Raw genomic sequence first — 26856 nt, 5'->3', positions numbered from 1 at the left:
AAGGAAGAAATGGGGGTGGGATCTAAGAAGGTGGTGTGAACAACATACAGTCAGATGATTCTTCCAAACCAGCTGGTCACATCATGTGGATTACTTGATGAATTGATAAAATCAAGACAGATATTTAGCTTTTATGTGACCAAACATTAAGGCAAAACAGATGAACCCTAGAGTAGCTCACTTTTATCTTAATCACCAGTTACAATATAGAAACTACACGTTTAGATTTTGATTACACTGTGAATTGCTCCCATTTAAAAATCAGGGTAACAAAATTCCAAAATACATTTGCATGCATTTACAGAAGGAAATGCACCAAAACATTAACAGTGGTTATCTGTGATTAATAAGTAATTTTTTTTAATATGTAATTTTTAAACTTGATTATAATCAGCATAGCTGTGGTTAAAAAAAGATCAATATAAAACAGGGCACAATAATTATTTAATGTAAACTGACTACAAATTCTATCCTTAAGGCTGGCTCATAAATGGAACATAACTGGAAATTGGCAATGCACCTTCAGCTGCATGTTGTCCAGTACTGGGTTGTGGAATCAGATTGCTTTGGTTGGAATCCTAGTTCCATCATTTACTTAAGTGTGTGACCTCAGGACTAAACTGTGCCTCAGAGTTTCTTAGAGAAATGGCTGGTTCTAGGCCTGGACAGGGAAAATACAAGATGAGTCTATAGTGTCTTATAGTGTCAGAAGATAAGGAAGTACTTATAAAGGATGAGAGCATGTCAAAAGGACACAGGAAAGAGTTCCCAAAAGCCAATACTGGAATGATTTGAGCAATAAAATTAATAAAGTAGTATATAATCCAAAGTATAAAATAAATATACATAATTCATATCGATACAAAAAAACTGAATAAATAAAATGGGGCGGGGGGACAAATCTTCCTTACAAAAGAATTCCAAATAATATATATGTAGATACATTCCCTTCTAGGAGTTGGAACTTAACTTCCCTCCCCATTTGATTGTAGGCTAGACTTCGTGACTCATTTCCAAAGAAAAGAGTATGGAAAGGGGAAAATAACACCACAATGGAAAAATCTGGCATTAACCAAGTGATCAAGGTTAACATCACTAGTGATAAGTCACAATGACATCATTAATCTCCTGACGTAATGTGTTGAGGAGCACAATCCACCTCTGTGGTATTCTTCCCCAAACCCATATCTAGTCATGGGGGGAAAAAATCAGATAAACCCAAACTGAGGGACATCCTACAAAATTCCTGACCAACACTTCTCAAAACCGTCAAGGACATGAAAAACAAAGACGGATTGAGAAATTATTATAGAACAGAGGAGGCTAAGGAGACATGACAATGTGGTATCCTGGAATTGAAAAGAAGACATTGGTGGAAAAACAGGTGAAATCCAAATAAAATCTAGAATTTAGTTAATAATAATGTACTAGTGTTGGCGTCTTTGCTTTGAGATACATTTTATGGTTTATGTAATGTTAATATTAGGGGAAGATGGGTGATAGTTATACAGGAAATCTACTATCTTTGTAACTTCTCTGTAAGTCTAAAATTATTCAAAAATAAGAACTCTAGGGGCTTCCCTGGTGGCGCAGTGGTTGAGAGTCCACCTGCCACTGCAGGGGACACGGGTTCGTGCCCCAGTCCAGAAAGATCCCACATGCCGTGGAGCGGCTGGGCCCGGGAGCCATAGCCGCTGAGCCTGTGAGTCCGGAGCCTGTGCTCCGCAACGGGAGAGGCCACAACAGTGAGAAGCCCGCGTACCGCAAAAAAAAAAAAAAAAAAAAGAACTCTATTAAAAAAGGAATAAATTCCTCAAAAAGTTAAATATAGAGTAACCTACCATACGACCTAGCAACTTCACTTCCAGTATATGCCTAAGAGAGTTGAAAACACATGTCCGTACAAAAATTTGCATATGAATGTTCACAGCAGCATTATTCGTGATAGCCGAAAGAGGAAAACAACCAAAATATCAACAGATGGACAAAATATGTCATATCTATACAATGGAATACTGTTTGGCCACAAAAAGGAGTCAAGTACTGATACATGCTACAACATGAAATAAACCTTGAAAACATAAGTGAAAAAAGCCTGACACAAAAAGACCACAAATTATAAGATTCCACTTTCATGAAATGTCTAGAACAGGCAAATCCACAGAGACAGAGAGTAGATTAGTGGTTGCTAGACAGTGAGGGGAATGGGACGTGACTTTGGGGGAATGAAAATATTCTGGAATTAGACATTGGTAACAGTTGCACAACCTTGTGAATATATTAAAACCACTGAACTGTACACTTTAAAATGGTAAATTTCAGCTATGTGAATTACATCTCAATTTAAAATAGGAATTAATAAATTTACCTCATAAAGATTAAATGAGTTAATAACTGAAGGCTGCTACTATTACTATCATGATATTATTATTTATAAGATTCTATGCTAGAAGTTGGAGAAAGAAAAGAGGACTTAATTCTTCTCCAAGAGTTCATAATCTACTGGGAAAGACCAGCACATACATATTTAAGTTAGGTTATGCCCTTTATCAACATTTGTTCTCAACACATGCATATTAAAAGCCACTTTGTTTCTTCAAAGCAGCAGTTCTCAAAACATTTTGGCCTCAAGACCACTTCACACTCTTAAAATTACTGAGCATCTCAATTTTTGTTTATGTGCATTCTATCTATATTCACTATAAGAAATTAAAGTGAGCTACTTAAAGTATTTACTTCATTAAACCCCTTACATTACAATGTTATTCATAAATAACATTTTTATGAAAAATAAAATTTGCCAAAACAGAATATAGTGACAAGAGTGGCATTAGTTTACTTTTCTGCAAATCTTTTAAATGTCTGGCTTAGTAGAAGACAGTTGGATTCTCATATCTGCTTCTGTATTCAATTTATTGTGTTAGGTTTTGGTTGAAGTATATGAAGAAAATCTGGTCTTACACAGATATGTAGCTGGAAAAGGGAGTATTTTAATAGCTTTCAGATAATTGTGGATATTCTTCTTTGATACTACACCAAACTCAACCTTCATAAGGTTAGCTATGGACTCTGAAACCACAGCAATAAATTTTTTGTACTCTGTTACATTAAAGCCATTGAATTCTCTTGCACTTTGAATGGATCTTTTACCCATGAATGAATTTTGTAATGTCATGAATTGATTATCTGGAAAGTATTGGCTCACTCAATTACTAAGATATTCCAATGCTGACACTTCATTATACAATAAAAATAAAATCACATTCATTAATATCACCACTGATCTCATCAGAAAAGTCTAGGTATTGGGAACCTGTCACACTCAAGAAACTGAATACAAGTTTTCTAAAACTCTAATTTTCACTTGAAATTTTATCAATTAACAACAAATTCTGTCACTTCATTCATTTTCGAGAAAATGTCTGCCAAATACCTAAGTCTGAACAACCAGAGTTGTTCAGTGGGCCAGTCGTTCTTTCAAATAAAAATGGTGTTCCAGGAAATGGGGCCTTTTTAAGCTCAATCATATAAGTGGTTTTCTGCAAGACAACCATTTCATACTTCATAAGTACCTTATGAGTACTTCCCATTTTGCTATACAAAATACTTTAAAAGTAAACTCAAAAGTAGAGATATAATAAGATTAGTAATTTTATTGTTTCAAGTACATTCTTAAGTGAAACTGGCTTTTAAAAAAAAACTACAAGCACATAGCTATTGCCTTGAATGAGTTGTATTAAAGTACAGTCAGTTTTACCCACCACTGCTTTTGCATCATCAATGCAAATGTCAACACAGTGTAAAAAGGCAAAGAACACCTTAATATTATTATGAAAAATAGGTTTTGACTCACAGACCCCAAGGGTACCACAGACCACTCTTTGAGAACTGCTGCTTTAGAGTTTACCCCAGCTCCATACTTCACCCTCATAGTCCCAATTCTTTCTGATGTGCTACTAGGCAGCAGAAGACCCATATTTATTTCCTCCTATACTCTACAGAACACATTTTTGACATAGGAAAAGGTAAAAGGTAATCAATGGCTAGATTTCCAAGCTGGGGCACAAAAACCTAATCAAATCTTGAAAATGGTTAAAAATCTATACATATGTCATAATAATTACTACAGTGTTTTTTGTAACAAAACCCAGAAAGATGTCAGCCAGAGAGACTGTCATTTATATGAAAAATACCACCACCAAATTCTAAAGCAAACAACACTAACAAGGCAACTTTCAGAACACAGCCTTTCCTTATACTCTGGTTATTCAAAAATTTTTCTTTACTGCTTTATTTTAATATACTGTGCAGTAATTTTTAAAGTTTTCTGCACAAATTCAGTCCAATAAAACTAAAGAGGAACTAATACGTTATTTGTTTCAGAACTTTCTTCTTTATCTACATTATAAAGTTAAACCAGCTATGTCTCAAGGAAATCCCAATTAACACGACGTACCCTATTAGGCAACACATGTCTAAACAAAATCTAAATTTTATAGGTCACAGATGTCCCTAATGAGATTACTCAAAACGACAAATATTACGGCAATAATTCTAAGTAATATGCCTCATAAGTGATTAGATGGTAGTAAATAAAAGCATGACCCTTGATAAAACATTGATGACTCTGCCACTAGCTAAGCTGAGGACTTGATCCCTTCATCTCATGATTTCTCTAATGAATCTGTCTTCAGCTGCTATTCAGAGGAAGAGGTTAGAAGAAGCCCTAACTAGCTTCCCAAAGAGTCTCTATACATTCAGCTTTTGTTTAGAGAAAGAAGTTAAAATTGGTTGACTAAAAATAACACATGATAACACTCTCCCTGGCTATACGTTCCTCAGCAGGTACTGCCATTTAGGGCCATTTCCTACCAAATCAATCTGATCTCACATGAGTGCACATAAATACTATACTTCATGTTCCCCAATATACCAAAGACTCTCCTGGCCTAAATCATCTTTGGGTATACATTTCTCCATTCTTAAATTTTCTTTATCCTTTTCTCTACCCAACCAAATGCTCAGTAAAAATTATTTCCTATGTAAGGTCATGCCTGTCTGTCCCTGTTCAAAAAGACCCCTCACATCCTCTGAATGCAAGTTACACAGGAATATATAAATCCAGAGAGTATTGAAGTTGGAATGGAATTCATTTGGTCCATCTTCCTTATTTTATTTGTGAAGAATCTGACTCACCAAAATGTAAGCAGTTTGCCTGAAGTCACACAAATCTAATTATTAACAGAACTAAGACCAGAATCCAAGTTTACTAACAACGCTTCATCTCATATTTTTCTAATTATATTAACATATCAGACCATTCTTTGGCAATGAATTACAACTGTGCATCATTAATTATTATTTTAAGTGTGTTCCTGCCCAAGACTTCAAGCAATTCAAAAGCAGGGATTATACAGTCTCTTCAATAAGTGGTGCTGGGAAAACTGGACAGCTACATGTAAAAGAATGAAATTAGAACATTCTCAAACACAATACACAAAAATACACTCAAAATGGATTAAGACCTAAATGTAAGACCAGGTACTATAGAACTCTTAGAGGAAAACATAGGCAGAACACTCTTTCACATAAATTGCAGTAGTATCTTTTGGATCCACCTCCTAGAGTAATGAAAATAAAAGCAAAAATAAACAAATGGGACCTAATTAAATTTAAAAGCTTTTGCACAGTAAAGGAAACCATAAACAAAACACAAAGACAACCTACAGATGGGAGAAAATATTTGCAAATGACGCAACTGACAAGGGTTTCATCTCCTAAATGTATAAACAGCCCATGCAGCTCAATATCTAAAAAAACAAACAACCCAATCAAAAAATGGGCAGAGGAATTCCCTGGCAGTCCTGTGGTTAGGACTCTGCACTTCCATTGCAGGGGGCACAGGTCTGATCCCTGGTTGGGGAACTAAGATCCTGCAAGCCGCATGGCACTGCCAAAAGAAAAAGAAAAAAAAAAAAAGGCAGATCTAAATAGACAGTTCTCCAAAGAAGATGTACAGATGATCAAGAGGCACATGAAAAGATGCTCAAGGGACTTCCCTGGTGGTCCAGTGGCTAAGACTCCAAGCTCCCAATGCAGGGGGCCCGGGTTCTATCCCAGTTTGGGGAACTAGATCCCACATGCCTCAACTAAAGATCCCACAAGTGGCAACGAAGATCCCATGTGCCTCAAATAAGACCCAATGCAGTCAAATAAATAAATAAATATTAAAAAAGAAAAAAAGATGCTCAACATGGCTAATTATTAGAAAAATGCAAATCAAAATTATAGTGAAGTATCACCTCACACCAGTCAGAATGGCCATGATCAAAACGCCTACAAGCAATAAGTGCTGGAGACGGTGTGGAGAAAAGGGAACCCTCATACACTGTTAGTGGGAATGTAAATGGTACAGCCAGTATGGAGAACAGTATGGAGGTCCCTTAAACAACTAAAAATAGAACTACCATATGATCCAGCAATCCCATTCCTGGGCATATATCTGGAGAAAACCGTGGTTCAAAAGGATACATATACCCCAATGTTCATTGCAGCACTGTTTACTGTAGCCAAGAAAGGGAAGCAACCTAAATGTCCATCAACGGATGAATAAAGAAAATGTGGTACATGTATACAATGGAATATTACTCAGCCATTGAAAGGAATGAAATAATGCCATTTGCAGCAACATGGGTGGACCTGGAGATTATCATTACTAAGTGAAGTAAGTCAGACAGAGAAAGACAAATATCATATGGTATCACTTATATTTGAATCTAAAAAATAATACAAATGAACTTTTTTACAAAACAGAAACAGACTCACAGAAATAGAAAACAAACTTATGGTTACCAATGGGGAAAGGTGAGGAAGAGGGATAAATTAAGAGTTTAGGATTAACATATACACACTACTATATAAAAATAGATAATGAACAAAGATCTAATGTATAGCACAGGGAACTTTACTCAATAGTCTGTAATAACTCATATGGTTAAAGAATCTGAAAAAGAATGGATATATGTATACATATAACTGTATCACTTTGCTATATACCTGAAATTAACACAACACTGTAAATCAACTATACTCCAATATAAAATAAAAACTTTTTTAAAAAGCAGGGATTATACTACTACTGCTTTTGCTACTACTACTATTATACCATATTACTATTTCCTTTAACACAAATCCTTCCATGTATCAGACAATAATGTGTACTGACTTACAGTAGTACACTCTGTACCCAGATGAAATACTGTTTTTCCTCAACTTTCTTGTATCAAACAGCATTTCACTAGACAACATATAAACTACCCTACATTAACAAAAATATCTTTGGAAAGATTTATACTTTTCCCCTAATAGCCAATTCATAGCCTTAGTCTTCAACTTTTCCATAAGGCAGTGTATTTTTTTCTTTACTGCTTCTACTGACAGTGTCAAATGGCTAAGAAGCACCAAGTGAAGATGTGATAAGGTTCTTTACATCTTATATTTTAGCAGAAACAACAAAGAATATAAAAACAATTCATTATAAAATACTGATTTACCAATGTTTTGCTCCACCATTACACAAAAATGTTTTATAAAAAAGGGCAAAATGATAAGGAATGCCTCTCTCCAAAACCTTTCACTTTTTGCTACTTTTCAGTGAAAAACAAGTAGGCGAAACAAAAAGCATGCCCAAAACACACTGTACTCTTCTAACGGGACCATTGTTTAATTGTGACACAACTCAAAGACAAACAATTCCTCAATTGTCTACTGAAGAAGATGAGGGGAAGCTAAATACACAACAGAAATGAAAAAAGGAGTGGTGTCTGGAACCAGTCAGTCCAACTAGGAGAAATTACTAAATTTATTATAATTCACTCAGATCATCTATGGTACTCCAAGTACAAACCACATACTACTGAAAAACATGATTTTAAAAGCACAATTTTGCTTTATATTTTTTACTTACATTTTATATAAATACCAAACAAACCTTAATTTTTTAGTACCTTATGAATATAGTAATACAACACTATAAGACATCAAACAATCTCTCAATCAGCTCTAAGAGTCCCAACATCACTGACCCTGAGTCTCTCCAAAAAAGCCTCAAATGCCTTTGAGAGCAAAAGCATTAATGAAAATATCCCAAATCACCTTAAGTGGATGGACAACACACACTATGAAAGGGAAGTTCACAAATCAGTAAGAAAGGAGTGTTTTCATTTGGTGGCAATGGCCGTAACATCAGGTCTATCAGTAGCAAAGCCTATCAGTAGCAAAGTCTATCAATAGCAAAGTAGAAAACAACTGGGGCACTGGTAAAGAATAAAGGAAAATAAAAAGAAACTTTGCTTCAAACTCAAATAAATAAAGGATTGGATAATGTAACAAATCTTTAAATATGCATGGATAAGCTAGTTAAGAGGAAAGGGATGTTTCCATATGGTGCAAAGCAAAGTGAAATCAGGAACAAGAGAGTAAGCAATTTACTAATCCAGGTATTCTCAAGGGACTTCTGACTAAAGTTCTACTATGATGGCTGCCACAGGGGACAGGTGATAAAACCCAGAGTCTGCCAAAATTGGAGTCCCTCCCACAGAAGGCTAGCTATAATCTATATAAGAGTAAATCAGGAATAAATCCCTTTGCACAGAAGGGAATGAGAAAACCTTAAGCATTTTGAGCCCAGTAATAACAACAGAAGTGCAGGCAATGGGGAATCCCTGAGAAATCCTAACAACAAAATGCATGCTTGTGGTCTGAATTCATGCCACCCATGAGGTCCCCCCACATCCCAAACAGGTTTAATTGAATGTGGCCGTGTTGGTAGCACTCCCTAGTGAATGACAGAATCAAATATAAAGCCTCCTTGGGAGAAAACAACTTCAACACAGGTCTCAAAATATACCCAAAGATCAAATTCTAATGAAAAGGAGCAGCTCATAGGGAAAAACAAACAACACACTGTGACTGAGAACTAACCAAAACAGACTGGTGAAACAGATGTGAAATAATCTGACACAGAACATGTACAAGAAGCTCAAATATGAAAGCAGAAAAAAAAGCAAATGTGAAAAACAACCATACAGAACTTTCAGTAAGAAAAAACATAATACCTGAAAATTAAAAATTGACATTTGAAGTAAAGAGCAGCATGGACTCAGTAAAAGAGAGAGTTAATGAACGGGAAGATATATACGAAGAAAGTACCTAGAATGCAGCACAAAAGACAAAGAGATAGAAAATATAAAAGAAAAGTAAAATGAGTAGGCTAGATGGTCTAAGATACATCTATTTGGAGTTCCAGAAGGAGATGACAGAATGAATGAGGGACTCACCAGATAAATTGGGGGTGAGAAATTTCTAAGGCCAATGAAGGACACAAATCTGTAAGTTGAAGAAACCTAATGAATCAAAAGCAGGATAAAATGTAATCTATGCACATCAAAGTGAAGACAAAACATAGTGAAATTAAGATAAAGTTCTTAATATCAAAGGAGAAAAAAGGATAAACCTCACAGAAGTGGCAGGTGGACTGTCAGCTTACTTTTTGATAATAGCAATGAAAGCAACAAGACATTGGAATATCCTCAATGTATTGAGAGAAAAAGCGGCCAACACAAATTGCAGATTTAACAAAACTATCTTTCAAGAATATGGTTAAAATAAATACATTTTGAGAGAAAGAAAATTTCCAGAAGATTGGAATCACTATATACTTTTAACCAAAATCAATTAAGTTGGAAATCAATAACAAAAAGGTAACTAGGAAAAAACTCCATGAGTTTGTAAATATAAAACACCTCTTAAAAACTTATGGTTAAAAAAAAAAGATATCATAATGGAAATGAGAAAATACTTAGAATTGAATGAGAATGAAAAACTATGTATCAAAATTTGCAGGATTAGGATAAACAAAATGTGGTGTATATATACTGTAGAGTATTATTTCCCTTTAAAAAGAGATGAAATTTGATACATGCTCTAACAAGGATGAACTATGAAAACATTAAGTAAAATAAGCCAGACAAAAGGACAAATACTGTATAATTTCACGTATATGAGGTATCCAGAGTGGTCAAATTCAATAGAGACATAAAGTAGAATAGAGGTCACCAGGGCCTGGGGTGGGGGGTTTGTGAAATAGGGAGTTATTGTTTAATTGGTAGAGTTTGTATTTGGGATGATGAAAAAGTGTTGGAAATGGATAATGGTAGGAGTTGCTCAACACTGTGAGTGTACTTAATGCCAATGAACTACACACCTAAAAGAATGGTAAATTTTATGTTATGTATATTTTACCGCACACAGAAAACAACCTTGCAAGATGTGATTAAAGCACTTAATGACACCTACAGTTCTGAATTTTTACTTTAAAAAAGAACCAAAAATTAATGACTTAAGCATCCAACCTAAGAAGCAAAACAAAAAAAAACAAAAATAGCAAAATAAACCCAAAGAAAGTAGGAAGAAAAATAATAATTTAAGATAAAAGCAGAAACTGCTGAATGTAAGGCTATCATACAATAGAGAAGATCAATAAAGCTAAAAAGTTGAGTCTTAGACAAAACTAATGATACCTCTGGCAAAATTAACCAAGGAACAAAGAAATCACAAATAAACACTAACAGGAATGAAAAGGGGTTCTATCAGTAGTGAGCAGAGGTCACTAATACCAATATTCTGCAATGTGCCAACAAGTCTTCACAACTCTTGAACGTTCCACCATGCTCTGATTTATAACTAAAAAGACATATATATAAAATTACCCGAACCTAGAGCACAGTTCTATTTTATACATAAAAGACACTTTTTACACAGTTTTAACACACACTGAATTTTCCAGGTATGTAACCACTATGAAATCAAGAAGAGCTTACACTTTGTTTTGCTCAGTTTTACCAAGAAGTTTATTCATCATTTGGAATATCATGTCACTGAAAGCAATGCACTCATGCTTGCTGAATCATCAAAGCAGTACACCTGCATGAGATTGCACTGTGACTGAACCTATGAGTATTAGATACAGGCCTATGATCACTTCATACTTTTAAAGTTGCTGTGATCAAGTATTTACAAATGGAAATATTATTTTATTAAAGTTTTCCTGTTAGTTCTATTTTTTCCATTATATATTAACTTTCCTCCCAAAATTGATTTAGGGAAGTAGAGTAAGGCATTATATTGATTTTTCCCTGAAAAGAGGATAAAGTAAATAATCTGTGACTTTTAATTTCATAGGAGAGCAGTAAAACATAGTGTCTAAAAAGAACAGACCCATGGCAGGCGGCAGGTGTTTCCCTGGTGGCCCAGTGGTTAGAATTCTGTGCTTCACTGTTGTGGCCTGGGTTCACCCCCTGGTTGGGGAACTAAGATCCTGCAAGCTGTGTAGCGGAAAAAAAAAAAAAAAAAAAGTACAGACCCAGACACCCCATTGCTAGCAACCTATCCCAAAGACACACCAACAAAAATACAATACAAATAAACATATACACTAGACTGTTACTGTTGTATTATCTATAACAGCAAAAGACAGGAAGCATCTCAAATGGCCAAAAATAGGGGACTGCTTGAATTAACTATGGTATATCACACACTAAAGTATTATGAAGCTGTAAAAATGAAGGAGGAAACCACTGGATACATTGCCATGGAGTAATCTCAGGATATACTACTGATGAAAATGCAAGATGAGGGAAAAATGTATGTCTGGTATGCTACCATTTACCTAAGAGGAGAAAAAAAGGTGTATCAACACAAAAACACACACACACACACGGTTATTATTACATTTTTAATGGAAGGATAAACCATAATTTTTTTTATGGTTGCTTTGTGGGGGGGAAGAATAAAATGGAAGGGACTGAGTTAAAAGTTAGACTTCTCTGAACATATCTTGTTTTGTACATTTGTAAATTAACAATTTTTTATTACCCTTTATTCCTTTTCCTGCAGCATTTTGCTAAACAAGAAGAAACCAGTGTCATTAATTGCAAATAATAAGACTGTCTACAAAATGCAAACAAAACTATGATGAATTATTAGGATAAACACAAATTTAGCAAAGTTGCAGGATAAAGAGGAATACACAAAATTCAACTGCATTTGTGCACACTAAACAGAAAATGAAATGTCGGGAGGGGGAAGATACCATTTATAATACCATTAAAAAGTCTGAAGTTCCTAGGACAGAAATTTCCAAACCTGCTTAGTTCATGGTGCCCATACTATTCTCAGTAATCATTTCATAGCACCTCTAAGCCAAAAGACATTCCTAACAGTTTCATTTACTATTTAGTAGTTAGGTCCAAACAACTTCATTAGTATTTATCATTCACTCATCCTAAAAACTTAGTAACTACTGGAAAAAGCAATTGAATTAAAAAAAAAACAAAAAACTTTTCTTTCTTTCTCTTTCAGGTACATTAGGTAAGCATGCACAACCTCTGAAACCTCGGACCCCACACACCCTCATTTCCTGTTCCATATTGATTTTCATACTTCTAATCTCAGCAACCATTTCACAAAGATAGACTTTATCAAATGTATCACAATCTAATGTTGAAACGTGGGACTTCCTAGAGCTAGAAGTTCACATTGTGTCCAATGGACATCCATCCATTCCCTGGTGGCGCAGTGGTTAAGAATCCACCTGCCAGTGCAGGGGACACGGGTTCGATCCCTGGCCCAGGAAGATCCCACTTGCCACGGAGCAACTAAGCCCGTGCGCCACAACTACTGAGCCTGCACTCTAGAGCCCATGAGCCACAACTATTGAGTCCGCATGCCACAACTAGTGAAGCCTGCATGCCTAGAGTCCGTGCACCACAAGAGAAGCCACCGCCATGAGAAGACCGCGCATCGCAACGAACAGTGGCCCCCACTCGCTGCAACTAGAGAAAGCCCATGGCAAGAAGACCCAACACAGCCAAATAAAGAAAGTTCAAAAATAAATAAATAAATAAACATCCCATGGTGCCTTTAAGCTCAGTGGGGTACTCCAGGACACCATGGCACAGTTTGGGAACTGTGGACCTAGAATCTTTATAGAGAGGAAAAATGTACTGAAAGACATTAAGACCTAAATAAACGGTGAGATACTAATGGTCACTAATTTAAAAACTCAATAATGTACAAATGCCACATTTCCTCAAACTAATCTATAGATTCAAAGCAATCCTAATCAAAGATCCAAGAGAGTTTTGTGAGAAATTGGACAGTTAATTCTAAAATCTATACGGAAGAGCAAGAGCATAGCAAAGATATTCCTGAAGAATAATGTAGAAATACTCACTGTGAAATGAAGTCTTTATTAAAAAAAAAAATGGATCCTATACCATGCCACTTATGCAACTTTTCCAATCTTTTTATTTCGCTTTACCTGTCTTTTCAAGCTACTATCCCAACAACCAGCTCTATACTGGGTGTGGCCAACTTTTTCATTCAGGCACAACATGACAACACCCCTCTTCATTCTGAGCTACACAATGCCATGGGACAGTGTGGCACCCACACACATGCAACCTGGTAGTGCAGGGGAGTTAATTGTGGAGTGAACCTATGACGAATGGTGATGAAACAGATAGATCCCATCTCCTTAGATCATTTTTCTCATCCTGTTGGATGATCCTGTGAATGACTTTATAGTGTAACTTCCTGGGGGACAATACACTGGGATTGAGCAATCAGTTGCACTGCCATTCTAGCTACCACTTCACTCCCCTTTTCCTACACTGGGGAAATACTTTCTAATAATGTAAAGATATGTAAGCCTTCAGCCTCAAGCTCTGTTTTCTGGGGAATCCAGGTGAAGAAAGATTCCTACCTTGCATCATACCAAAAAAATTTTAGATGAATTAAAGATTTAATGTGAAAGGCAAAATTCTAACTTTTAGAAGATTATATGCGAGAATATCTGTATACAGAAGAATATCTTTATACAACACATGACTCTAAAGGAAAAGATTGATAAATATGACTACATTGTACACCATAGAATAAAAAGACAAGCCACAAACCAGGGTATAACTGCAACAAAAGTAACTGACAAAAACTGCATCAACAATAAATAAAGAATTCCTACAAAGAAATATGCAAAAGGCAAACAATCCAGTAAAAAAATGAGCAAATGACAAGAACAGGCATTTCATAGAAGACAACAAACAGTGAATAAACACATGAGAACAAGCCCAGTCTCATATGGAAATGTAAATTAAGGCCATTTGTAGATACCATCTAACAGCTAGATTGGCAAAAATTAAGATACTTGACTGAAAACAAGGATGCAGAGCAAAGATAATTCTCATACACTGCTAGCAGGAGTATAAACCAGTAAAACTACTTCAGAAAACAACTTGGTATTAGCTTATACAGTTGACTGACTGTACATTGTGCAACTCAGCAATTTTACTCCTGGATATAAATCCAAGAAACTCTTGCACATGTACAAATTATAAGAATATTCATAATAGCACTGTCATAACAGCAAAAGACTAAAAACAACCCTGTAATTAGCCTGGGCTAGGCTATGCACTGGTAACAAACACATCCCAAAATCTCAATTGTTTAACACAACAAAAATTTCTAATGAACACTAAGCTTGAGGAAGTTTGTTCTTCTTCTTAAGGTGATTTACGGATCTAGGCTGCTGCCATCTTAAAGTTCCACTCCCTCAGCAAGACACCACACCAAAATGAGAGACTGAGGGTGCATATGGGCTCATAACCGTCTCAGTCCACAAGTGACATGCCTCACTTCCCCACTCATGGTTCAAGAGAACCCAGCACATGCAATGCAATGCAATCGATAAATACCTGTTGAACAAATGCATGAGTACAGAGGGGTAAGAAATTATTTCTATCATTTCAAAATGATCTGTGAAAGAGCGTGACTGTGACTTGATAAATGACATAGGACAGATAGTTTCCATACATAAAAAGTGGGGGAATGATACTCCAGGTACTATCTATAGGTCACAAATGGCAAGCAGGCTTTACCTCACAGAGCTACTCTGAATGACCCAGAGTGGCTGGCTGTCATGTCATCCGTATGCTGTGACAGGAAGAATTCTGAGGCTGCATTCCACTTATGGGAGGATATGAAATAAAATAATCCGGTGAAGACAGGGAGACAAAAACCTCTCTCTCTGATTTAAAAAAAAAAAAGGTTTTTAAAAGGAGAAGCAAGTTTTTAAAGAAAGAATATTCTTAAGCAGTATCAAACTGCATACAGGGCTTCCCTGGTGGCGCAGTGGTTGAGAGTCCGCCTGCCGATGCAGGGGACATGGGTTCGTGCCCCGGTCCGGGAAGATCCCACGTGCAGCGGAGCAGCTGGGCCCGTGAGCCACGGCCGCTGAGCCTGCGCGTCCGGAGCCTGTGCTCCGCAACGGAAGAGGCCACAACAATGAGAGGCCCGCGTACCGCAAAAAAAAGCAAAACCAAAACCAAAAACTGCATACAGAGATTTTTTTTAAAAAAGGGAACACTTAAAAGTTTCCCTTTACCCCTACCTCCCTCTCCCTTAATCCCAACTTGACTAAACTGCTAATGACAGCAATTATGCCTTATTAGCTTTTGTACTCCCAGCACATAGTACAGAGCTTGGCACATCGTATGTGCTCAACAAATGCTTACTATAACGAGCTGAGAGTAGTAAGTTATAGAAATAGATGTCGCCAAGGGATATGCATTTTTAAAAATGCCTTAAAAGAAGAAATGGATCTTGACCCAATTTTAGTAATCACATCAGTGATTGTAAAAAATTCAGTGATGTAAAAAATTCTTCAAAAAGTATCAAGTTAAGATAGTTTGAGAAAATGAAGTGCTAGAATGTAGACAGACCAACCCTGAATGGAAATTTTTTTCAATGAAATTTATATATTTTATTTTAAAATAAATCATCTCTATTAACCCATTTTTCTTATTTTAAGGCTCTTACAGATGGTTACCTAGGAGCTCATGTTTGTTTCTTTGCATCAATATACTCTTTAATACACTTGGCCTTGTTCTAGTTCATTAATCTAGCTGTATGTGAAGTTTTGTGGAGAAACAAAATGGAAGCCGGGATTACGGGGAAGCTTTGTTACCATTTCCTAGGGAACCAGGGAGCAGTAGCTTGGGTGGTCCAGAAGTGAGAACAGATCTTTCAGAGAGCTCCTTGAAAGATGAACAAGTATTTGCCAGGTAGAGAAAAAAGAGTTCATTTATTTTACCCTCTAGGCTCCTATGGGATTTTTTTAAGTTGCACACTTTGGTCTACAAATTAAAGGATAATCCTCAGACTGAGGTCAGCATCCTGTCTAAAATTATGCCTTGCTAGGCTCTGCTAAGTTCTGCTGCTTCTTGCTTTCACCTGAATGGGAATTTGCTCTTAAAGTCATCTTCAAATTATTTATCTTTAAAACTTTTTTCCTTATGAACACACCATTCTGTAAGCTGTGCTATCCAACATGGGTAGGCCATACTAAGCCACATATGGCTATTTAAATATAAATGAATTTAAATAAAATAAAATTGTTTCTTCATCACACTAGCCATATTGGATAGCACAGATATAGAACATTTCCATCACTGCAACAAGTTCAAATTGGACAGTTCTAAACTGTTCATATACGGTCAGAGGATGAGTGCTTACTGTATCTAAAAGGCATAAAAACTAAACTTACACTAAAGTTTTAATGTTTTCCTAATTTTATCAAAAACAGGAACGCAAACAATTCACCTTTGTACCAACTTGGTTAAAAGGCAACAAGTCAACAGGAACTAGTCTGAATTTAGCAGTATAGGATATTTCTCTGAAAACAGGCCTAACATTATATGTCCTAATCATTCATGAGCCAGTTATTGGTTAATACACAAGAACTTTGTTTCATTCTCTACAATTACTGTCTAACTTTTAAAAAATAAATGCCAATAAACACTGATGTGGTATTATAAAGTCTTTCTCTTTCAGAATGGATATACTATGTATAACTGAATCACTTTGCTGTACACCCAAAACTAACACAACATTGTGAATCAACTATACTCCAATATAAAATAGAAATTAAATTAAAAAAAAATAAAGTCTTCCTCTTTCATGAGAATCCTGCAGCCTTTGCTATCTGAGGGAATTAATCCCCATATCTCAAAAAGGGCAAGATTCAGTTTTCAATTTGTTTTCTCAGATTAAGTCTGCTAGAACCCTATTCCGAAGAGGAGGATTCATATGGAAGTCTTTGAGCAAAGAGGAGACAAGCACAATGGACTTCTATGATACAACATTCCATCAGTGTGATTACAACAGAAAATACCTTCCTAATGGTCACTTAAAGAGCACGAAAGTGATGTCTAGTAATTATCTATTTGACAAACTTGTCTCTTTCACAAATGTGAAGTTACATAAATAAATCTCATTAACGCCAAAGACAGAAAGTTCCTCAAAATGCTAGTTTATATAATTTAGCATTATTATATTTCAAAGCCAACTTTTTTTCCTGTGAACGAAGATACAAAAGCAGCAGCAAGCACCATCATAAAAAGCTTTTCCTCCCTACTATATCCACTATCTAGCCATATTTTGTCAAAACAATTAACAATGGTTCTCTTCATGGGTAATAGAACTGACTGCTTTTCCCTTCTTTATCTAGAGACTATAGACAAAAATACTTGTCTAATTTTTATAAAATGAACATGTACTATTTTTCTAATGAGGAAAAACAGTAAGTCATTTTCTTTTTTTTAAATTTATTTATTTACTTTTGGTTGCATTGGGTCTTTGTTGCTGTGCGTGGGCTTTCTCTAGTTGCAGCGAGCGGGGACTACTTACTCTTCGTTGCACTGCGCAGGCTTCTCATTGCAGTGGCTTCTCTTGTTGCGGAGCACAGGCTCTAAGCGCGTGGGCTTCAATGGTTGTGGTGCTTGGGCCTTGTTGCTCCGTGGCATATGGGATCTTCCTGGACCAGGGCTCAAACCCCTGTCCCCTGCATTGGCAGGTGGGTTCTTAACCACTGTGCCACCAGGGAAGCCCTAAGTCATTTTCAATTAAAAAAAAAAAAACCCTACTCACGTTACAAGGGCTCTTTCAAATAGTACTTCTTCCTTAACTGTCATAACCTGATAGGATCTCTGAGCTCCTGCAGCACTATTACCATTACCGTGCTGATTTCTGATTTAGTGTCTTTCAATTCCAAATTCACCCTTTTTGTCTACTGTGAAAACAGATCTGGGATCTTCAAGTATTTTTCTTTGGCCAGTTGGCATGATGCTAAACTTAATCAGTAGAGGGCACAGGAGAGACATTGTAGTAGAAAAGTTTTGTTTTGCTTCCTGGTTCTGGGGCCCTTGCTCACAGGCTCCTCTAGCACCAGGCTTCTTTCTATAAGGCAAGGTGGCCAGCAGCATACCCAGCAGCCAGCAGCTTCCTCACACTTTCTTCTTGGGAGGTTTCGCAGTGGAGTTAACACCTCCCCGTGAACAACTTTACGAGCACCCTAGGGAGCAGATGTCCAGCACATACTACCAATACAGCACCACATCAACTTCTCTGTCATTCAGTCACCCACAGCCATGCTCTGTCCAACAAGGTCTGGACCTTCCCCTTCTCGGGGAAGGAGGACTCTTCCCTAGGTGCTGAGATATGAGCCCTAGGGGTAGTAGTTGCTCCTTATTTCTGTTATTCCTATGTTCTTTGGAGTTCTATATACTTTTTACTACTAGCTAATCCTTCACTATTCCATTCTCCTGCTATAGTCAATAATTCTTTCCATGTTCAAATTATTGTGTGGTCTCTCTCGTGATTGGACCCAGAGTGATACAGTCCTATCTATTAATTTGACACTTACACACTTCCTTGAACTTCAGTCAACCAACTTCTAACTTTTCTTCTTTCTACAAGATTATAAACTCCTGGCTGCCAAGGAACACTTTTCATACTTCTCTGTATCAATCTGACACTGTGTAACATAATGCTCTTTAACACAGAAGCACCAACAAATGTTTAAAATCACACTTCAAATGATTCATAAATACTCTATTACACCTTCATTAGTTTAAGGCCACTAGAAACATGTTCTAATAACCCACTTTTTTTTCCAGAATTTTCACCACCAAAAGCATAAGTAATTTGAATACTATAAGAATGTATTCCTCAGTATTCCTAGACTATAAGGTTTCAAAGTCAGAACAGCCTGTGGACTTAGACCTTCTAGACCTTGTAAGATAGGAGATAATGAATGCTCATGCTCACAGACTGTTCATGGCTACAGTGTCAAAAAGGGGCTGAGCATGACTAATGCTTATTTTTGTATAAATGTGAACAATGAGGTAAAAAATTATGTTCAGAATAAGGATATAACAGCCAAGTGACTATTTATTTACAAACAAGTTAAGTATATTGGGATTTCAGGGTGACATGGTTGGAAGTATAAGAGGCTTTATGGTAAGCTTCTACTCTGTGCTTCTGAACACCTAGCAGAAACCCCTTCAACAAGAACAATATCATCAACACTGAGGGTCCTATGAGAAAAACTGGGAGGACAGAAGGCTACCCTCACTGGCCCCAAATCCAATTTGCCTTGTTATCTTTTGCTAAAAATGTACCCTCTAGCTTGTCCCAATAAAATATAACCAGCTTATATGAAATCTGTATGCAGTGCTTATTTTCATCAAGCCTCAAAACCAGCCCTCTGTGGGATTAATTCAATAGCAAATTAGAATTGGTAGCCATATCCGGAAGTGAGAAAATACAAGAATCAAGCAACTGCCTTGAGTTCAAACATGGAAAAAGGTGAACTACTTTTCAAATGCCTTTTAGTAATTGAAAGCAGTACCTCTGGAAGAGGGTTATGTGGACTGGCTATCTATTACCCGTACTGAATGAAATACAAAAATTGAGAATAAGTGTTTAGAAACTTTCAGAGCAATTTGACAGAGTGATTTGCCATTGACTCTGACAACAATTGGGGCTTGTATTTTTGCCTGATTTTTCTTTCATTTCCATTTTATGGTATTGTACAAAAGTTATTAGCCCATTACAGAAAATTTCTAAGAAGCATTCATCTAAAATACTCAATTCTGAACATAAAATGCTTTCCCAAAGGAGATGAAGTTAAACAAATGGCCAATAAGCACGTGAAAAGATACTCAACTTCATCAGTGATCAGAGAAATGCAAATCAAAACCACAATGAGATACCATCTCACACCCATTAGGATGGCTATAATCAAAAGACAGAAAATAGCAAGTATTAGTGAGGATGTAGAGAAACTGGAATCCTCATATACTGCTGGCAGGATTGCAAAACGATGCAGTTGCTCTGTAAAACAGTCTGGCAGCTTCTCAAAAGATTAAACATGGAGTTACTATATGACTCAGCAATTCCACTCCTATGTATATAAATGAAATGGAATATTATTCAGCCATATAAAGGAATGAAGTACTCATACATGCTACAATATGGATGAACCTTGAAAACCTTGTGCTAAATGAAACCAATCATAAAAGACTACATATTGTATGAATCTGCTTATATGTCCAGAATAGACAAACTTATAGACAGAAAATAGATCTGTGAAAATAGATCTTGCCTGGGGCAAGGGGGTACAATTCGGGGTAAAATGAGTGACTGTTATTGGGTGTAAGATTTCCCCTTGCAGTAATGTAAATATTCTGGTATTAGACAGTGGTGATGGTTGTACAACCTTGGGAATAGACAGAAACAACAACAAAAACCCACTTAATTGTACATATACAAATTATACCTCATGTTTTTAAATTTAAGGGAAAAGAAAGAAACCACGGTGGGGCAGATGTAGCGGAGAAAGCAACGGGGACTGATGGAAACAGGCAGAGGCAAAGATGGAAGGTCTGCCTCTGTGGAGGAAGATAGGAAAAATGTGGAAGTAAAAAGGTTTGTTTTCCCATTTTTAAGAAATTAGCATTCTTGGAGGAAAACAATTTTTGAAAATCATTTGCTTCAGGATTTCATAATACTATTAAAATAACCTAATTCTCAAAACTATCTATGCTTCCCAAGACAGCTTCCTCAACTTCTAAGTTGCTGTAGCCTAATAATTGTTATTTACTGTCCCCAAATCCACTCTCGGTCTCTCCCAGTCTATTCTTTACAGCACAGGGAGCCACTTTAAAATACATAAAACTTTATCACTTCAGTCCCCTTCTTAAAGCCTTTAAGTAGGATACTTAAGATGAAGCCCAGTAGTGCATGCATGATCAGGCCCCTCATTTTCCAGACTCATCTCTCTGTAGACCTTCCCTCAACAGGCTTTAAGTTTTGTCTATTCTTTCAGTTTCTCTAATAGCCATCTCAGGCCTTCACACACGACCTTTCCGGAAAACTTTCTGTTCAGTGGCCAATCATCCAGTTTCCCTGGAACTGGGGGAGTTATACTGGGACACAAGATTTTCAGTGCTAAACCCAGGAAAGCCCGGGGTAAACTGGGATTGAACGGGTCACCCTACTTTCTGTTCACCACCCCTACCTGTCAAACACCTACTTCAAGTATTATTGGCCTAAAGGTCACTTTCTCAGGAAATCTTCTCTAATACCTCCTCACTCCCATCCCAGGCACATTATTTTATTCTGTCTTAACATTCATCACACTGGATTTGCTTTTAAAAGTCTGTCTACCCTAACTACGTTATAAACTCCACAAGCATGGATCCAGTGAGTATTCTGTTGACCATTACATCATTAATACCTAACACTGTGTCTAGTTCATGTGTCTCAGAGATGAGTATTGTTGAATGAATAAATCAATCAGTGAAAGGTGTATCTGTGATGGCATCGGAGCCAAGTAAAGTTTGTTTCCTTTTTCTTTTTAGATGTTGGGGGTAGGAGTTTATTAATTAATTAATTTATTTTTGCTGTGTTGGGTCTTCGTTTCTGTGCGAGGGCTTTCTCTAGTTGTGGTAAGCGGGGGCCACTCTTCATCGCTGTGGGCGGGCCTCTCGCTATCGTGGCCTCTCTTGCTGCGGAGCACAGGCTCCAGACGCACAGACTCAGTAGTTGTGGCTCACGGGTCTAGTTGCTCCACGGCATGTGGGATCCTCCCACACTAGGGCTTGAACCCGTGTCCCCTGCATTAGCAGGCAGATTCTCAACCACTGCGCCACCAGGGAAGCCCTGTTTCCTTTTTTAGGCTAGGGCAGACCCAGGAAATTTTGAAGATATTTTCACTATTCTATCTTCTTTAAGATCACTATTCTAGAAAGCTAAGATAATTAAATGCTCCATTTATCTCGATCCTCACAACTGATAAAACTCATCCAAGCACCTCACCTTAACTACTGTATATTCAAAATAAGACCAGCAGGACATTAGTCTAAATTCTCATTACTCAATCCCTATTACAAGCATTTCTCCATTTACAACAGATCATACTCCTACCCAGGAGATGGGATTCTAGGCAACAGGAACAATAAGAATGATCTAGTTCATAAGACAAAAGGGCACATAGGAGCAAGTAGGGGGAAATAAGACTGTTAAGTGGGACCAGAAAGTTGCAGGTGCTGGGCAATGGGGAACACTTGGAAGTTCGAGAGGTTTGGTTTTAAGTGTCTTTTATTCTCATAATAAAAGCAGTACAAGGTCATTACAAAGAAACCCAAACCAGAATAAAATTTAAAGAAAAACAGAATATCCATAATTACACTTCCCAGAAAGAACTGGTTTTTACATTTCACACTAGAAGCAGGAAAACAACATGGTTGAAGAATGAAAAAATTCTTAGTATGTCCTTCCTAAGTCACTGAAATATTTATTTTGTGAATACAATGTGTCAGATGTTAGAGATCAAAGATAACTGAGATGTAGTCTCAGTTTTGAGCTCACCATCAGTGGGAAAAGAGTAACAAATGACTACTCCGAAATGAGATAAGAGCTGACAGGGATGAGTGGAATGCAGTGGAAAAGAGGACCCAGAGCTCCTATGCATATGAAAGTAATTAGGCAAAGAAATCAGAACTGGCCTTTGAAGGATGAGAAAGAACTTGCCAAGCAAAAAGAGGGGAAGGTCTCGGTAAACAGAGGAAGCAGTGTGTTAAAGAAACTTTGTAATCGAAATGTGATCCTCCTTTTTTTCTTCTTCCCCTTGGCCTTCACCCAATCACTACACTAAAAAAGTGAAACTATGACTAACCATGAAAGAAGTAAAGGGGTGAGACTCAGAAAATGCTTCAAAAGTGCCTACAAGGTAGTGAATGGTGAAGCAAGGAACAACAAATTAAAAAGTTAAAAAAAGAAGTAAGAAGAAATGTGTTCAACAGTGCAGTCTAGCTTTCCTCAAGTTTGGTCGCAAAACCCAAATGGCGATTCAAAATGAAAAAAGAGGAGAGGGGCAACAAACACAGATCTTCCTTAAGATGGGGCTACATAACGATATGTATGTTGAAAATACCGTTAAGTCGAAAATGCATTTAATACACCTAAACCTATCAAGGAACATCATAGCCCAGCCTACCTTAAACATGCTCAAAACACATTAGCTGACAGTTGAGCAAAATCATCTAACACAAGGCCTATTTTATAACAAAGAGTTGAATATCTCTTGTAGTTTATTGAATGCTGTACTTAAATTAAAGTGAACGAGAGAATGGTAGTATGGGTATAGAATGGTTGTTAAGTGTATCACAAGTGTATACCCTTGTGATTGCATGGCTGACTGGGAGATACAGCTCGCTGCCTCTGCCCAGTACCACCAGAGTACTGAACCTTGTATAGCTGGCCTAGAAAAAGATCAAAATTCAAAGTGTGGTTTCTACTGAATGCATACCACTTCTGCACCATAGTAAAGTCAAAAAATAGTAAGTAGGGGGACTGTATGTATATAAAAAGTGTTCAACTAGACAGCAAAAAGATGCAAATTGTAACAAGATGCCATTTTTCTACAATCAAAGTGAAAACTTATCAATCTAAGACCTTATACTGAAAAATGAAGGTCAACTGCAGACTGATTATTTGATTACTTAGGTGGTTATCTAAGTTAAACAAAAACTGAAACCAGTTTATTGTAGTAAAAAATAGTATCATATCAGAAGTCACCATGGGGTCTATCCCACACTTCCAGGAAGACAATTTATATAAAATCTTTGAAGGCTTTTCATTAGCTATAAGGTCACACAATCTCAACTAAGAAAAGATTCATGACCCATCTATGCTCTGTTTCATAAAAGAAAGTTTGACCATTTGCCTAAAAGAAGGCAATACTTCTATCTGGAGACCCGAAGTCTGCCTCAAAGAAACAAGCTAGTCAGTCATCCTTGCTAAGCCATTTCTTGCTATAAAGAAGTGGGTTCTGTGACAGCTGGAGCTCCTTATCATCTCTTCTGATCTTTCTACATACATTTAGGAGACTGCCATGCAAGTTCCAGAAAACAAGTATCTTTCTATGTGCCTGTGTGTATGTAAGGTTCAAGTGGAGCTGTAAATGGGCAGAAAAACCTGGATTGGTACATGGCTTCCTGGGAGGTGTAGTCACACAAGCAAAGTGCTGTGTTGTGGGTACTTGGTTAGAATCAGGAAGAGCCCTAATAGTATAGCACATGCTAGAAACCAGGGTACCATAAGATCCCACCATCCTAGCCCAGAACTACCCTATAAGATGAATGCCAATTTATCACTGGAACTCAGGCTAGGTGCTGTGTGTGTTTATCCTTTAGCAATACACCTAAGAAGAGGTTTCAACCAGAATCCCAGTCAACTGTAGAGGCAAGGACAATCAATCCCACAAATGTTTCTGACAAATGCATACCAGGTAACAGATAACTGTTACCATTCAAGGATGAATAAGCAGGAAAAAATCCAACATTGACCCCAACAAAAAATAATGCAGCACAAGAAAGAGACAAAATTACCTTTCACAGAAGCAGAATCTAACTTAGAAGGTGAATTAAAATTACTTCAGGACAGGGACTTCCCTGGTGGCTCAGTGGTTAAGAATCCGCCTGCCAATGCAGGAGACACGGGTTCAAGCCCTGGTCGGGGAAGATCCCACATGCCGTGGAGCAACTAAGCCCGTGCACCACAACCACTAAGCATGCGCTCTAGAGCCCACGAGCCACAACTACTGAGTCCATGTGCCACAACTACTGAAACCCGCCTGCCTAGAGCCCATGCTCCACAACAAGGGAAACCACCGCAATGAGAAGCCCGCACACTGCAACAAAGAGTAGCCCCACTCACCGCAACTAGAGAAAGCCTGCACGTAGCAAGGAAGACCCAACACAGCCAAAAATAAATAATAAATACATTTTAAAAAAAATTACTTCAAGACACAATTAAGTTCCAAACACTGTTTGGTAAAATCCATGAAACAGGCATATATGAAGAGAAAAGACCAAGATGAAATGAGAGTAATTTAAGAAGAAAAGGGAGTGGAGTAAATTTTTAAAGGATGTAAAGAAACTAAAATTTCCATAGCAGAAATAAACTCTATATTGGAGGTAAAGGAAAGTCAAATGAGTGCTAAAGACAAACATTCAAGAAGCTCACACAAAAGACAGAAATGATAAGCCAACCTAATTACTATAAGTGTTTTCAAGGAAGAAAAAAGAACTAAAAATAACCAAAAATATTTCTGGAAATGAAAAAAAAGTATGAAGATCGTAAGGAGTTAATGTATCAGGCAACATTAATAAACACGTACAAGACACAATCAGTCAAAATATCTCAATAAAAAGAAAAAGGAAGATTCCTAGCACCATCAGATATAGGAAGCTCTGAAACAAAATTAATGCGAGACCACATGGCATGAAAGTTTCTGTGGACATTAGTGACCTAATAATTATTAAATGTGCCTTCCAGTTACTCCTATATTAAATGAAAATTTATGTTAGCTGACATACATGATGACTCAATTTAAATGCAAGATTGAGAAACTGACAATGAACATTAAAGTGAGGGCTGGTTAAGAGAATAAGCCAGTCTTCAGTTATGGGGAGTCAAAGTATAATTTTCTTTTTCAGACTGACAAATCAGAAATTGTTATTTCTTTAAATTTTAGATTTACAGTTGAATTCACTTCAAGTATAGATTAGTTGGCTTTAAGACACTGACAGATAACAGAATAAACACACACACTATGGAATATTATTCAGCCTCAAAAAGGAATTAAGTACTCATAAATGCTATAACATGGATGAACCTTGAAAACATGCTACGTGAAATAAGCCAGACACAAAAGGACAAACATTGTATGATTCCACTTATATGAATCATCTAGAAACAGCAAAATCATAAGAGAAAGTAGATTAGAGACAGTCACCAGGAGTTGTGGGTAGGGAGGAACAGGGAGTCAGTGTTTAATGAGTGTAGATTCTGTTAGGGAAGATGAAAAATTCTGGAGATGGATGGTGATGATGGTTGCACAACAATGTAAGTGTACTTAATGCCAAAGAACTGTATACAGTTGACCCTGAACAGCTTGGGGGTTGGGGTGCGACCCTCCACACAGTCAAAAATCTGAGTATAACTTATAGTCTGGCTCTCCATATACATGGTTCCTCCAAATCCAAAGCTCCTCTGTATCTGCAGTTCTGCATCCTAGGATTCAACCATCCTTGGATAGTGCAGTACTATAGTACTTACTACTGAAAAAAATCCACGTATAAGTGGACCTGCACAGCTCAAACTCGTGTTGTTCAAGGGTTAACTTTACTTTAAAATGGTTAAGATGATAACTTTACATTATGTATATTTTACAAAAATGTAGAAGCAGTAGCAATGAATCATTAAAAAACAGAAAGCATTAAATAACAGAAACACACCCAACAGAATTAACTATCACAATACACATAAATGTTTTAAGTATTCACTTTGGATTAAAACCAAAATAAACTATATGTAATTTAAAAGAGATAC

At 36.9% G+C, this 26856-nt stretch overlaps 1 protein-coding gene across 6 annotated transcripts in view; it reads right to left on the bottom strand.

The window, feature by feature from the left end:
* PAK2 (p21 (RAC1) activated kinase 2) overlaps window positions 1-26856 on the bottom strand; it is a 95594-nt gene that overhangs the window by 47915 nt on the left and 20823 nt on the right. Inside the window, exon 1 of one of the 6 annotated variants that reach the window (XM_089910018.1) lies at window positions 17806-18330. The exons of the other annotated variants lie outside the window; for them this stretch is intronic. The gene's annotated coding sequence lies outside the window, so the exon portion shown is untranslated. Of the gene's footprint in view, window positions 1-17805; window positions 18331-26856 lie in introns of those variants that run through there. 6 annotated transcript variants of the gene reach the window in all.

Source organism: Delphinapterus leucas, chromosome 4 (genome assembly GCF_059928025.1).
Source record: "Delphinapterus leucas isolate spDelLeu-1000000601 "Yukka" chromosome 4, BTC_Dleu_Yukka2, whole genome shotgun sequence".
NCBI lineage: Eukaryota > Metazoa > Chordata > Mammalia > Artiodactyla > Monodontidae > Delphinapterus > Delphinapterus leucas.
Note: the sequence above shows the minus strand (reverse complement) of the source record. Positions and strands in the feature narration are given on the sequence as shown.